Source organism: Macaca nemestrina, chromosome 7 (genome assembly GCF_043159975.1).
Source record: "Macaca nemestrina isolate mMacNem1 chromosome 7, mMacNem.hap1, whole genome shotgun sequence".
NCBI lineage: Eukaryota > Metazoa > Chordata > Mammalia > Primates > Cercopithecidae > Macaca > Macaca nemestrina.
Window position 1 is genome coordinate 69,942,519 of NC_092131.1, and position 12,936 is coordinate 69,955,454.

The window sequence follows — 12,936 nt, forward strand, 5'->3', positions numbered from 1 at the left end:
TCCTTTACAAATACAGCACATATGGAGAGAAAATAAATGTTCATTAAGTTTAAAAAAAGGGAGTGGGTATTGTCCCAGAATCCCAGAAGAGCATTTTACTAGCCAAGCCTCATATAATGGTTTAGATGCCTCTGCCAATCACTGGCTAAAGACACCTGACTATCTGTACCTCTGGGAGCTTGAATTTCAACAGGCATTATTTAGATGCCTTGGCTTTGGTCATGGTTGCTCTTTGAGGAGTGGGTGATGGGAGTCAGTGAAAAACAGCTCTGTTGTTCAGAATTTCATTAAGTTCACTTTCAGCTCATCTTAGGGAAAACGTCTCTCAATTTTGTGGCCTCATATACAAAAGAAGAAAATTTAAGACCTGACGTGAGAATGCTTTTTTCTTTTTTCTTTTTTTTTTTTTTTGAGATGCCACTTTTCACCCACCAGGATGGCTATAAGAAAAAATATTTTAAAACAAAAAATAAATGTTAGACAGAATGTGGAGAAATTAGAACACTCATATGTTGCTGGTGGGAATAAAAAATGATGCAGCAACTTTAGAAAAAATTTTGGTGATTGCTCAAAAAGTTTAAACTAGAATGACCATATAAGCCAGCAATTCCACTTCTATTTACTCCTCAAAATTGAAAACAGGTGTTTAAACAAAAACTTGTGTATTAACACTCATAGCGGCACTATTCATAATAGCCAAAAATTAGAAACAACCCAAATACCCATCAATTGCTGAATGAATAAATTGTGGTATATCCATACAATGGAATAGTATTCAACCATAAAAAGAAATGAAGTACTAATATATGCTTCAACATAGATGAACCTTGAAAATATTATGCAAAAGGAAAGAAGCCAGACACAAAAGGCCATGTATAGCATGATTCCATTTATATGACATGCCCAGGGTAGGCAAATACATAGAGACAATGCGAATTAGTGGTTGCCAGGGACTGGAGGCAGTGGGGAATGAGGAAGGACTGCTTAATGGGTATGAGGTTTCTTTTTTGGGTGGTGAAAATGTTCTGGAATGAGATAGTGGTGATGATTGCATAGCATTGTGAATATGCTAAAAATCCCTTAATTGTACACTTCAAAAATGATTAAAATTATGAATTTTATATTATGGGAGTTTTACTTCAATTTTAAAAAACATGAGAGAAAGACAAATGAGGGATTGAGATGGATATAAGCTATGCAGCATTATTAAATCTTTTCAGTCATGTTTTTATTATTATTATTATTATTATTATTAGAGACAGGGTTTTGCTGTATCACCCAGGCTGGAGTGTAGTGGCACAATCACAGTTCACTGTAGCCTTGATGTCTCAGGCTCAAGTGATCCTCCCACCTTAGCCTCTGGAGTAGCTGGGGACTACGGGTGTGCCCCACAATACCTGGCTAATTTTTAAGGTTTTCGTAGAGATGGGGTCTTCCCATGTTGCCCAGACTGGTGTGGAATTCCTGGATTCAAGCAATTTTCCTGTCTCAGCCTCACAAAGCGCTGGTATTACCTGCATGAGCCGCCATGCTCAGCCCAGTCATGTATGTCTAATTATTGTATTTGTGAACTAATCTATGAACAACAAAAACAAACAAACAAAGAAACAAAAAGCATGGCATTTCTGGGCCACCACAAAGGTGGATTGGGGTTGCAGCTATTTTCAAATTGTATGAAAAGCAGGAGCCCAGTTAGAGTGCTATCTTCCCCTCAGATCTCAATTTAATGTAAATATTTCTGAAGAAACAGGAAAACTGATATAGGCATGAGATCACTTTAATTTGCAAAAAACACAGTCAGTGAATAGTCAGGACTCAACAATCTTCCTGTCTTGTTAAAAACTGTTTTGTTTTTTTTTTAAGTTCACATGTCTAAAACCTTGAAAAGATTAGGAAGAACTTGTTTTCTCCATATAAGTTACCCATCCTCCAGCCCTCTTTGGTTACCATCTTTCCTATGCCTCTGTGATATCAACATTTCTAGATAGAAAAGAAGGACATGTTTTCCAGAAAGGGGAGAATGAAATGTTCCAATTTAGGAAGTTGCAGATTCTTAAGCAGACTGATTTTCTTCCCTCATTGTAACTTTCTCCTACCAGTTATACTCTCCTGTGCTATCATGTATCAGGTGCACACTTTGATTATTATACTTATCACACTGTACTGTGGCTTTTTGCGTACTTGTCTGTACCCTCTCATAAATTTGTAAGCTTGTGGAGACCCGGGGCTTATATTTTACTTATTTTTCTATCCCCAGCATCTAGTGAAGTACCTACAAAACTGCCCCAAATCACTTTGTTTTATTTTGTCAAGGCATCCCATGGACAGTACTTTCCTCTTTTCTAGACTATAAAATGTAGATGTAAAGAAATGAACTATGGGCTCCTTACAAGCAGAGCTTTACTAGCTGAGGAATATCATTATGTGTAATAATTCCTTATACACTTAAATTATTCTAAATAATTTCAATTCGCATGTCCTGTATCAACAATTATTGTGCTGATGACTCATTCATTCATCATTCTTGGTCTTAAATTTCTTGGCAGAGAAAGGGCTCTGGAAAACGGGTAGTACATGCGTTAGTAGCTAATGATGGTTATTTAATAGTGTCATGCAGTGTGAAAGTCATCATGTGTGGAAGATCATTTCTTTTTAATTGCAGTTTTGAGCCTCAGTTGGTTTGGTGGAATAGTAATTATTAGGGCCTCAACTTCTGCTTATGTCAAAATCATTACTAATGTGGTTTTTCCAACCAGAGCCTATGTTGATCCTCAAATGAGCACCTCTAATCCATACCAGTGATAAAGGGCTGGCTGGGGCCAGGGATTAAAGGGTACACTTCCTGGAACATTCTCTGCAGCAGCAGAATCAGAGTCAGGTTTACAAACACCTGTCTGGACAGATGGGACCAAACTGAGTATAAGGGGCTAACACCACTCAGCAATATGGCCCACAGCAAAGGTTGTGTCACTTAAGGACCATCTGCCACTAAGCAGTAAACATGATGTCAGTCTAATGAGAAAGTTACCAGAGCACAAATGTGGCTATAGGGCTAAGAAACAATCCTGGACTTCATTTCTCAGGAATATCCAATCACAGCAGCCTTGGTAGCCTGTGGTTTAGTTCATCACCAACCTCAGCAAACTCACCCTGGCCCACTGATTTTCCTATTGCCTCTTCTGTGAACAGCATGACAGAGTCTTTTTTGTGCTTTTAGGAAAGACCCATATGTTGTAACAACTCATATTCTTCCCTATGTTTTCTCTACTACAAAATAATGTTTCTAAAAACAAGAATTCGACACATACGGGAAAGTATTCATTACAAATAATGGATACATAAAAACAGAACAGGAGCACATTCATGTTATCTGTATTATTTTGAATAGTCCTTATCAGTAATACATTTTTCTGTAATAAAGTCTATTAGTTAAGGATTTGAAGATGGACTGCATTAGTTTAAAACTATTGTCTCAAAATCATTTTTTGAGGATGAGTCTTGCTCTGTTGCCCAGGCTAGAGGGCAGTGGCATGATCTCAGCTCACTGCAACCCCTGCCTCCCGGGTTCAAGTGATTATGTTGCCTCTGCCTCTCGAGTAGCTGGGATTACAGGCGCCCATCATGCCCACCTAATTTTTGTATTTTTAGGAGAGACGGGGTTTTCAACCTGTTGGCCAGGATGGTCTTGATCTCCTGACCTCGTGATCCACTGGCCTCGGCCTCCCAAAGTGCTGGGATTACAGGCGTGAGTCATAGAGCCCGAAAATTGTCTCAAAATCTTAAAAAAAAATTTTTGAAATTTCTCTTTTTAGCAAAAATCACAAATAAGTGCTTTCAAAACTACAAACCATATTTTTGTTTCTTTTGATACTTCAATTTATGTTTGATTTTGAGCAGAGGATTTAAATACTTACAGCAAATCATTCATTCCTTGAGAAAGGGCTGTTCCTTTGGAGCGGGCTATATCTGTCAATCAGCTCCACCAGCCCAGCAAAGAGCTGGGATGTGGAAGGAAAGCCTGTTTTGTAGATGAAAACAATGTAGGCATCTAAACGCCCACCACCATGATACTGTCATTTTGTTCTCATCTTAAATATGCTCAGACAGGAATCTAGGTTCATGTTTCATCAGTCAAAACACGGTTTTATTTAGACAATGAAGCAACTTAAATTATTGATCTTTTCTCCCTTTCTGCAATTAAGTTGGAACTGGTCATTATTGGTTCTAGGTTGACAGCCTCTCCATCTTCTTGTCTTCTCTTGCTGGAGGCAAAATGGAGGGCTGTGCCTGTGAACTGTCAGAATGGAGCTCAGAACTATCATGAGGGGTCCAGAAAGAGGTCCTGGATCTTCAGCTCACTCTCCCTGCTTGAGAGTGGACTGCCTCTCCTGACCAGCACCTGGCCCTGCCCCTGTCTCCTTTTGCCCAATGTATGGAATGATACTTTACTTAGTCCTTGAGGAAGTAGCCTGTGCTACTCCTTTCCTACAGCCTGACATCTCCTTTCCTGCCAGAAGGAGGAAGTAAGATGATAGCATAGCCCAAGTGGGGACACCTGGCCTATACTCCTTCTTTGTTGACTGCTTGGTTGAGCCAAGATTTCGCTGCTTATGCCATTAGCCAATGCACTGGTTTCTGGTATCATATCCTAATTTTTAAAAATTATTTGTATGTGTTTTATTTTATGGAAGTAAAATTCAGACTGCAGTAGAACAGACTTATTTCCAGTGATTTGTCCCATTTCTTAGTTAAAAGGAAGTGGAAATTAATCTATGTATGAGTAATGTATGTTTTTAATTGTAACTTAGTCATTTACTTATTAATTCAGCAAACACTTATGGAATGCCCACTGGGTGGCAGGCACTGTTCTAGGCACAATAGATATAGTAACAAATTAGATTAATTTTCTGTGGAATTCTAGTAGAGCAGGAAGACAGTTAACAAGTACAGGTACTGTAATTTCATTTAGTGATAAGTTCTAAGAAGGTAAGTAGGGGTGAGAGGCTACAGAGTGCTGGAGGGGTGGGTGTACTTGACATAGATTAGATGGGAAGGAAAGAAGATGTTTGAGCAGCTCTGAATAAGTTGAAAGTAAAAGGGCACATGTCTGATGAAGGCTGTTCCAGTCAAAGGTAACAGTGCACATAAACCATGGGGATCCTGCAGATGTAGGTGTTGGCATACTAAAGCTACACATTCCGTTTTTCTTTCTACAGTCATAATTTAGAGAACATCTCTAGGTGTAAATAATAAATTATTTATTTTGAGCAGCACCTCATATAGAGAATACATGAAGATCCTGTTCTTTCCCACTTCTAGCCACATCCTTCCCGGCAAGGGAAGGAGTTCCCATAGCCAACAAGTGCCCAATCTGAGCCTGCAAACCACATCTAGACCATATGCTAGATCACAATCTTCTAGACTCCATGACTCCCTGCCCAGAGGCTCCAAATCCACTTCCAGGGCAAGTGTGAGCCAAATACACGGCCAAGAAAAGGCTCAGAGGTGACTAGAAGAGGATGTGGCAGATAAGGAATGAGTTTGGCCACAGGGGTTCAGGTATCTATCCTAATGTACATGAGCCTATTCATGGGCAGGACAAAGCCAGGAATGGAAATTGAAGTAGGACAGGCTGCCAGTGGGGGCAAGTTCCAGGGTAGAGCTTGTGAAGAGGGCTAGCAGTCTAAATTGGACTCTGTCCTTCCAGGTCATAATGAAGATAGATGATAGGCTATATTTTATTTAACAGATTCTGAGCTTGATTGATAACTCTCAAGGTACGCAAACATGCAAACCAAACAAAACAGTTGGGCCTTTGGAAGAACTTGAAGCACAGATGTTTAACCCAAGCCATTGAGTAGATGGAGAGAGGATGCCACACCACTCACTTTATTCTTTTCTGACTATCCCCTTGGCCTTTCTCATTCCAAAATAAAATTTTGCTCTTCCCCCAGTCAGAAATAAAAATGTTATATAAATAATGATGCAAATACATACACACACATTAAATGAACATATGTATGCATAGGCTTGAAAGGACAGTTACTAAGATATTAACAGTGGTTATCATCAGGTAGTTGGGTTATGAATACTTCCTTCTCCCTTTTGCAGAGATGTTCTAATTTTTCAGTCATAAGCATGCATTGCTTTTTAAGTAAGATAAAAGCAATAACATCTTTTTATACCTTAAAAATGAAAAGACTCCAGGCCATAAGTGTCTGTTCTATTTAATGTAACATTTGCTGCTGATTTATTTTCTGCTCAATTATTTTTACTTTTAGAAAAACACTAATAAATTTATTCTTGAAATTAACGTGTTGTGATGTAAATTAAATAGCAAACAAAACATACCCATCAGAAGGTGGTAGAAGGAACTGAAACAGAAGCTACAGCTGTCTATTATTTTCTAGGCAGCCCCTATCATCCCATAGCTAAGTGATTCCTTGAGTATGCTTGAGTCCGATATGCCTACCTTTTGGAATCAGTTTATAATTGTTATATAATGTGATTTATTTGTGATATAAATCACAAGATAATGTTTGTGAAAGCAAAGTGTAGTCTGGTACCAAACATCAGGACTTAAATCTCGTATTTTCCATGACTTTAACCTTGTGCTGGTTGTTTGATCCCTCTGTGCTTCATTTTACTCATTTGTAAAAGGAAGTAATAGTGCATCTATCTTGTAGAATTGTTAAAAGGATTAAATACATTAAAAGTGTTTAAAACAGTGTCTGGCATATAGTAAGCACTATGTACATATTTAGCTAATATAAAATAATTTCTGAGGTATAGATTACAATGTAAATACTGTTTTTGAATTAGCCCCAAGACTTGAAAAATCCATTTTTGTCTCTTGCTTAAGAGCTTAATACAGTAGGTCTGACATTCACTTATTCAGTCTAAAAAATATTGAGTTTCTATGTTCATGATACCCTTTCTTTTTCCTCCTGCCTATGCAGGTGAGTCCCATAAATCCAACACTGTGAACTATGTTCCATTCACCAGTTTTTGGTACATGACACGCCCTCAGCTAAAATAACTCTAAGGTATTAATCAAATCTATCTACATCATACTGAAGTCAATCTAGTCTACCACATGGTAAGGATTCATACTAATCACTGAACTCATTGACTCAAATAACCCAAATATTTGAATGTTACATATGCACAGTCTAAGTTTGACCTGACTTTTGTTTTTTGTCTCAATTTCCAATGAGGCCCCAGGCTCCAATCCTGATGACTACAACTGGGAAATGTATCCACTTTCCAAAGAGATACACCCCCTTAGTCCACCTCTTAGTCCACCCCCTTAGCCCATTGCCTACCTCCATATATGAGAGTAGAAAGGAAGATTGATAGTGATTAATTCCTTAGAGACAGTTCTCAGAGTGCTGTGCATTTTTCTTCCCACGGGAGATGGAAAGCGGGTGCTTACCCCATCAGTAAACTGCAGAGGCTTCTGTAAGACCACTTAAAGAGCTTGGTAGTACCCCTGAACATTTGACAAGACACAGAGGCTGATGCCTGATTCTTACCTGGAAACCTTAAAGGTGAGCAAGCGGCCCAGTGGGAATTGCTTCAGGTGGTAGAGTGGAGAGAAAAGGCTACGGATGAGGGTGGAAAAAGCTGGTTCCCACTGAAAGTGGAGCAGAGGTGCTGTTGCTCAGGCACTGGCATGGACAGTATGGCAGGCAGGCAGATGGCAGCCCAGTGATGGGCCTGCTCCATCCCAGGATGAGAGGATGCTCAGCGGGAAGTTTGTGAAGCACAACAAGCAGTAGCTGAGTGGGGAATGCAGCCAGCTGGCTAAGGATACTGGGCACGCCACCCAAGGGCACAGTGGCTGGTCTCCAGCAACAGGGTGGGCGATGCTGAAGAACTCACTGAAGAATTTGAAAAGAGAAAGAAGCACTCACAGATGGCACGATGAACAATCATAACTGCACTACTCAAGGAAGAACTTGGCTGTCCCCAAATGATTTTCCCTCTCCCCTGCAGGAACCAAAGACAGAGAAAGGAGTGAGGGAGTTGGAGTGAAAAAATACCGCAAAGACATGATAAAGAATCAACCACTTCCCTCTTCCCTACTGCAGGATCCAAGCATAGGTCGTGCTGGAGCTGGTACAGGGACAAAGAGATTTAAGTTCAATGAGAAATGAAAGTTTCAATTTAAAAAGGATTTTTAAAATAATGTCTGAAAATGAGACTCTTAATGTCTGAAAGTGAACAAAAAAAGCTGTGGAATCTGTGTGTACTAAGTACTTTCCATTTACGGTTTCAGCATATTTAACCCTTCCAACTACACTATGAGGAAGTTACTATTTACTACTTTCATTTTGCAGATGAAGAAACCAAGGCACAGAGAGGTTAAATTACTGGCTCAAAGTCACACAGCTAAAAACAGTCAGAGCTCGAATTTCACTCTAGCAATCTACCCTAAGGCCTGTGCTCTTAAACATCACGCCACATTGCTCTGGTCTTATCTCTTACTAAACTCAGTTTAGTAAGGGTGGTTTAAATTAAATTAAATTAAATTAAAGGGTGGTTTTGAGACCATGAAATTACATAAATAGCAAATTTAAGTCATTTTTGTGTTTTATGAATTCCTCAATGAATCCAAAAATTGCCTCAGTCTTCTCCTCTATTCATGTTGCCTAATTATTTAAAAGTAACTAGCCCTCATTAGAAATTTGGAGTGACATGCTTTGAAAAAAATTAGCGTTAAAAAATGTTATTATAAAAATATTAAGATTGATGAGCCATTGGTATTCTGGTACCAAAGAAAATGCATTTTCTGTTAACAACTGACCACCATTTCCCAGTTGAAAACATGTAACGATCAGTACTGCAAACAGCTTTGTGCTGTCTTCTGCATGAATATTTCTCTGTAGTTTTTTTCCTACTCCATTCCTGTGATCTTGTCCTGCCTCACCTTTGCCCTACCTCAGGAAAATGGGTATCCAAGTGGTGGGTCAGCAGAGTCACCAGGTAGAGGATAAAGGAGCAATAGCTACTTTGAAGTGATTTGTATTGATGCCACAAAATCCCAGCCAAAATGTATTCCCAGGAAAGGAAGAGGGATTGCTGCTGAAACAAAATCAATTAAAAAAAACCTTCCCCTTCCCTAGAGCAAGTGTGTGCACATTTCAACTGGTTTAGGGGCTTTGCGCTTGGACTTTTGTTGATTTGACTGACAGTTTTAACAGAGATGAGAATACACAGATGGCAGATTCACTCATGTGGGGGAACATTCTTTCCTAATTGAAACATTATGCCTCTCTTCGCTAAGCAATTAAGTAGGAAATTAGCATGTTTAGTCCATTAAAATGCCTTAACTTAATAGAGGATAATGACATACAAGAAAAACTTGTAAAACTCAATATTCACACTTGCACATAAGACTACAGTATTTCAAAACTTTCCATTTTAGTTTTAGAATTTGTTTTGATGGCAAGCTTTTAAATAATTGCATTTTTTTTCCCTCTGAACTTTGAGATTAATAGGTCTTATTTTTCTCACATATATGAAATTTTGGGCATTTTTTTTTTTTTTTTTTTTGGAAAATTCTATTCAGTTTTACTTGTGAAAACACATGCTCTGAAAATCCACCAGGGGGAGATTTTAACGTTGAGAACTTTGATAGGGAAAGTTTCAGATTTTATACAGTTGTATTTCAGTTGACAGCGGGAACAACTTACATTTTGAACTAAGCCTTGATTATAAGGTTTACATCTTGATAAAGCTACCCAAGATATTCCAGCTATATTAAAACCTGAACTGAGTGGCTAGGGAGAACTGATGAAATATTACTCAATCTTGTCAGAGAATGCATGTGGAGGCTGTGTGTTTGGGGAAGGAGGGGGATTTGGGTCTGAACGGGATGAGACCTTGTATCTCTAGGGTTTGAACCAGATGAAAGAGTAATCTATGGCCATTGCCACTGTGTACACTGTTAGTAATTTCTGGTTTCCACTGATGCACAAAAGCTAGATTTGGTTCCGTGGGGAGGCTTTGAGTCTTAGAATACCACTGAAATTCTCTGTAACGTGATGAAAGAAATGAAAAATATATATAAGGGATATTTTTGAGATGACTTGCCTTATTTGAGAAGGCATGACACTTTTGCAGAAATCTTTAGATAACCACCACCAGTGTGGTCCAAGCAATAATAACTTGATGTCATCAAAATTCCAATAAAATTTAAAATAGATAATCTCTAGAAAGCATCCTGTGATAGGATTTGACATGTGATGTGTTTTTCAAACATGTTAATCAAAGTTTGATTAACATGTAAACAAGTGAAGGTTCTTCTACTGTCAGCAAAACACCTGCAGTTTTGTAGAGTCTTTTCCCCTAAAACTGAGAAATTGGATAAAAGACTCATTGGTGCTCATTCTAGCACAATCACTCCCCTTTCAGCAACTTACCATTTTGAGAGGTGATTTTCTACATACAAAAGATGTTTCCTTTCTGCCAATAAATGAATTTTTTCATCCTCTTGGATCATATACTTATATCTTTTCCCCATATAGTATAGTATCCTTTAACATATTGTGTAAGGATATTTTCTTTTGAGATTCAAACTAATGTTTCCTTCTTTTATTTTCCCCTTTCTTCTTCCCTAGTTGATGTAGACAACAGAGGATTCCTTGCCTCTGTGAGGTGTGCGGCTGACTTCCTGGCTTTTGTGTGTGTGTGTGTATGGGCTGTGAACCCAAAAGTATCTGAGCCAGATCTCAGTCAACTGAGAAAGTTTATTTTGCCCATGACAGCCTCAGGAGGTCCTGGCAACATGTGCCCAAGGTGGTAGTCAGGGTACAGCTTTCTTTTATACATTTTAGGAAGATATAATACATCAGTGAATACATGTAAGATTTACATTGGTTCGATCTGGAAGAGTGGGACAACTTGAAGCAGGGGGCTTGCAGGTTATAGGTAGATTTAAAAATTTTCTGATTGTCAGTTGGTTGAAAGAGCTGTTATCAATAGAAAGGAATGTCTGAGTTACAATAAAGGGCTGTAGATACCAAGGTTTTATTATGTAGATGAAACCCCCAGGTAGCAGGCTTCCGAGAGAATGGATTGTAAATGTTTCTTATCAGACTTAAGGTCTGTATTTATGTTAATGCTGGTTGATTTTTCCAGAATTACAAAAGGGAGAAAGATATAATGAAACTTGTTCAACTCTCCACTTCTCATCATGTCCTGAACTAATTTTTCAGGTTAACTTTGGAATGCCCTTGGCCGAGGGAAGGGGTCCATTTAGATGATGGGGGACCTTAGAATTTTATTTTTGGTTTTTAAGCCTAAGCCCACTGAGAGAGTATAGTTTGAGAAGAAATATTTAACTCAGAATGAAAAGAAATCCCTAGAGCTATTATGGGATTGGGGCAAAGGACAAGTTGGGGGTCTCAATGAAAGAGGACATCTGTGGATTTTTCCCTGCCAGAACTCTTAGAATATAGAAGAGTATTAACATTAATGGCCAGGGAGCCTTGATTTTAGGCTGAGAGCTCCCAGTCTCTTGGTGGAAACCAGCACAGAGGTGGCCCATGACAGCTGTCACATTGATTATACAGCTGTAATAAATGCAGACAAATAACCAATGTCCAGGAGACTCTCCAGACATTTTGGTGCTGGGTAAGAAATACCTTTGAAGATTGGAGAAAACAACTCTGGAGAAAAGGGAGCACCAGGGAGAATTTCTCCCTAACTTCAGAAAATTCTTGCCTTCAACGCAAGCATCAGTTCCATATTCTACCACACTTGTTCTTCCAGCCCCAGGACTCTCAAACCTCAGCCCCTTCATGACTTCACCATTCCCTCTGCTGGCTATGCCTAGGATTCATGGCTTCAGATACTTTCTTCCTAGTGCCCTTAGCTTCCTCACTTCCTTGTCCAGCAAAATCGCCATAACTAACCAATCCACCACCACAGTCTCCATTTGTAAACCCAAGCCGCTGAATGGCAGCTAGAGAAAGTCCACAGCTACATGGGATTGCTACTTCTGCAAATCATTGTTCCTTATGTCAAATTGAGTCATTGACCTTGCTTGACCAGCATTTGATCTGTCCCTACACAGTTCTCTTTATTCCCCACAACTGCTACTTCAAATGAGCGCTACTCTTTTCAAGTACCCTGTTTCATTCTGGTTCTTTCCTTAACTCACAGTGGTCAGCCCTCTGATCTTGCTTCACAAAAAAATAGAGTACATTGAAGAGGCAGAAATTCCCTCATTTTGATTCCCTGTACTCCTTAAATTTTTTAGGATCCTAACTCTCTTTCCCGTCTTCCCTCTCATCTAGATAGAAAACTATTCCTTTCTAAGGTGAATTGCCCTACATTTTGCCTTGAATCTCTTAACTTCCAAACTTCTCAGGGACCTTTCTTCCCAGAGGCCCTTCCATTTACCTCCTCTGCAATTGACTTTCCCTTTCCTTTTTTCTTTCTATTTCCTTTTTTTCTTTATTAAGACAGAGTCTGACTCTGTCACCCAGGCTGGAGTGCAGTGGCACCATCTTGGCTCACTGCAAACTCTGCCTCCTGGGTACAAGTGATTCTCCTGCCTCAGCCTCCCAAGTAGCTGGGATTACAGGTGTGTGCCACCACGCCCAGCTATCTTTTTTTAATTTTTAGTAGAGACAGGGTTTCACCATATTAGCCAGGCTGGTCTCAAACTCCTGACCTCAAGTCATCTGCCTGCCTCAGCCTCCCAAAGTGCTAGGATTACAGGCATGAGCTGCTGCGATGGCCTGACTTTCCCTTTCCACTCATTCTCTCTTTTTAGCAACAGCAAGTATCTCATGATTTATCAGTTATTGATCTTATCTATTTGGCACAATAGTGAGAACTTTACATATCATCTTCTTTACTTTTTAAAAGAATATTATGCAGAACCACTACTATACCCATTTGGCAGACAAAGAAATAATTATA